This window comes from Suncus etruscus, chromosome X, assembly GCF_024139225.1.
Source record: "Suncus etruscus isolate mSunEtr1 chromosome X, mSunEtr1.pri.cur, whole genome shotgun sequence".
NCBI classification, from domain to species: Eukaryota; Metazoa; Chordata; class Mammalia; order Eulipotyphla; family Soricidae; genus Suncus; species Suncus etruscus.
The window spans coordinates 103,333,115-103,336,483 of record NC_064868.1 but is presented as its reverse complement, the minus strand read 5'-3'; the positions used below and the strand labels follow the sequence as shown (position 1 = coordinate 103,336,483).

At 35.8% G+C, this 3,369-nt stretch overlaps 1 non-coding gene across 1 annotated transcript; it reads right to left on the bottom strand.

Annotated features, from left to right (window-relative positions):
* Positions 1–1,943: 1,943 nt before the first annotated feature.
* On the bottom strand, positions 1,944–2,077 carry LOC125999808 (small nucleolar RNA SNORA51). Its single transcript, XR_007492277.1, has one exon. It is a non-coding gene; the product is annotated as a small nucleolar RNA SNORA51 (small nucleolar RNA).
* Between the last annotated feature and the right edge of the window lie 1,292 nt (positions 2,078–3,369).

Sequence of the window (3,369 nt, the reverse complement as noted above, 5' to 3'; positions counted from 1 at the left end):
GTCCTGGGGTGTTTTTCTTCGGGTCTCTTTTAGCTGGTACTCTTTGGGCATGCAGTATTTGATTGCATGTAGTCTTTAACTCTGGGAGTATCTCTTTGATGATGTTTTTGACAGTTGATTTTTCCTGGGATCTCCTACCTGGGCCTCTGGAACTCCAATGATTCTTATATTTTCATCTGTTCACATCTCTTGAGTACTTTTTCCATTGCCTGATCATTTGTCTTAAGGTTCTTTTCCAATTTCTTCTGTCGTGTTTGGTTTTTCTGCATCTCATCTTCCAGTATGCCGATTCTGTCCTCAGCTGCTTTTACCCTGCTGGAGAGGCCATCTACTGAGTTTTTCAGTTGAACTACCGTGTTTTTCAGATCTGTTATATCAGTTTGGAGTTTTCTGATTTCTGTCTTTGTGTTCTGTTCAGATCGATCTATGCTTTCTTTTAGTCCTACAAATATCTTCCATATTTCTATTCTAAGTTCCTTATCTGAGAGGTTAATCAGATGGTTGGAATTTTTTAGGTCATCTGAGCTATCGTCTTCATTCTCTGTGCATGGTGTTTGCCTGTGAGGTTTCCCCATTGCCACACTTGTAGTGTGGTTTTTCCTGTGTGTTATGGTGGGGTCATTGGTTAGAGAGATTGCGCAGCCATGAAGCAAAGCAGAGCAGCTGCGCCAAAATAAAAATTATTTTAAAAAGTTTTTTGTACCTCCCTGTGAAAAATAGCAATGACAAAAATAACAAAAATCTTCTTAGAAGGACCCTGAGGTTTTCCCGATACAACTTATTGGTTTACTTAGATTCCTATAGTCTCATTTTATCTTTAGGCCTCCTTTTGTTGTTATATATTGTATGTATTTTTTCTATATGAGAGTTGAGGTTGATCAAACTTATACTTGATTAGATAAATCACTTATCCTATATCTCTCATGAATCTAATAAAAGTACTTTTAGTTCTTAATAAAATTTTTTCCATGAAACCAGAAATAATATAAAAACCATATAAGGATTATCCAAATCCTTTAGAGATATATCTTCATACCCATAGAATACTTGTACTCAGCAGTTCACTAAAAGGGACTAAAGCAGAGATAGCAAGAGATAAAGTGTAAATGCAAAGGGTGATAATAATCAAGTAGGCCAAACAAGAAGATTTAATGACTACATTAGTTAACTATTGCTGCACAAGAAATTTCTTTAAAATGTCAGCAGTTTCAAAAGAACAAATATTTACTATTTCTTAAGTTTTCGAAGTTCAGGAATCCAAGAGTGATGTAACTAGATAGTTGTGGTCCAAGATCTTTCATAGGGTTGCAGTAAAATTGTCCGTGATATATTGTGACTCTGATCTACTACCAAATTCTTTAATGTGATTGTGGAAAAGTCTATTTCTTTCCAGCTGTTAATCACAAGTGGCATGGTATGTCATGGTATGTTAATGACATGGTATGTCACAAAGAACCTCTCTAAGAGGCTATTGAATGCAATAGCTAACTTCCTTTTCTCAGTTAGTGGTCTAAAACAGTGTACAAGTGAGTCAGTATTCCAAATTAAACATGAACTCTTTAAGTATATCATATCAAAGGTAAGAAGCCATTATTTGTGCCTATTATAGTGACAACCCTGGTGAGAACATCAGGATTGAGAGATTACTAGAAAATTACCTTGGAAACAGTTATCATAGTAGTTAACATTCAAAAGCAGCCTTACTTCACACCTATGAGAATGATACATATCAAAAAAATATGGAGCTAAGCAGTGTTGTTTTCTGACAAGAAACCTTCATCCGCTATTGGTGAAATATAATCTGATTCAACATTTATAAAATGCAATATGGAGATTTCAGAAAAAAATATAATTGCAAAATGACCCAGCAATATCAGTAATTGGTGTCTATAAACCAAGCACAGACATTAATTTGAAAGGCTATATGAACACCTATGCTAATTTTTTGTCCCCCCCATTCACAATACAGACCAGGAAAAGGGCCTGGTTTGAGGTGTATATGGGAAGCATTTACTGTACCTCCTCTTTCTATACAGTCAATGTAAAGAACACATCCTGTGGTAAGCATTGGGAGGACTTATCTATTTTTATTTATATATATAAATATAAAAACCTTCACCAGTGCAACATTCCCATCACCAATATCCCAAGTGTCCTTCCTCCCCACCCCACACTGGCCTGTACTCTAGACAGGCTTTCTCTTCCTGTTTAGTGCACTCACAGACATAATTACATTGAGTACTGTCATAACAAAATGTGACTGAATAAGGGAAGTAGAAAACCTATGCTTATTGTTGCATTTAGTACAATGAACAAAATATGGAAGCAACACAAACTCCCAACCACAAATGAATTGATCAGAAAATTGTGGTCAATATACATAATGCCATACTATGTAGCTCTTAGAACAACTTAAGCAATTTGCAGCAATGTGGATAGAACTAGAAGATATCAATCTAGAGATGTCAGTCAGAATAAAAAAGGCAGATACAGAATGATGTCTTTCATATGTGAGACTTAAAGATTCACAGCAAGATAGCAATAAAAATCTAAAGGCAACAAACATAACTGAAGAACAGACACACACACAACTGATTTGAAAGGATGAGAGGAAGAGGGTCTAAAATCCAGTAGTAGAGAGAAAAGTACATTGGTGATGGGTGTAGTGTTGGAGTTATGTCCATGAGAAACCACTATTTTTTGGCACAAAATCATTTATTTTACATTCTTGTTACAACTAACTTGCTCATAGAATTATAGTAAAATAACTCAGTAGAAGAAAATTTATGAAAATTATTATATATCAAAATGAGGTCATTAAAATCATTGTCTGAGCTGTTTGTTGCTAGCTGAGCCTTTTGTGTTCTTTTTGTTTAGTGAACTTTGTTGGCTTCTAAGCTTCTTTCCAAAATAATGTAGTGTGCTGCTACTGAGCTGTCAGCACTGTGGAATACATGACTCAAGCACTTCAGGAGCTCCAGGTTCTATAGAACTGGGCTGATGAATTTCAGTGGCTTGGCTTGGATTATATCTGCTTTAAGATTAGTCATAAAGTTGTGAAGCTGGGCTGTTGATTGCAGCTGTGGGATATAGGTTGAGCTCAGCATTTGAACCATCTCCTGGTCCACACTCATCATCTTTTCTTTTTTACCTCAATAGATCAGGTTCCTTTGACTTTAGATACCAGTTGAGAAACCACTATTAATAGTATTGAAGGCACAAAATCAAGTTTTTAAATTAAAGCACCCTTACCCTGTGCCCAACACAGTACCAGACCATATACCTATATGAACTCATTTGTCCTCACAACAAATTGAAGCTCTGGGTGTCAAAGTATCTTGACTAAAGTCACAGAGTTAGGAATCAGTA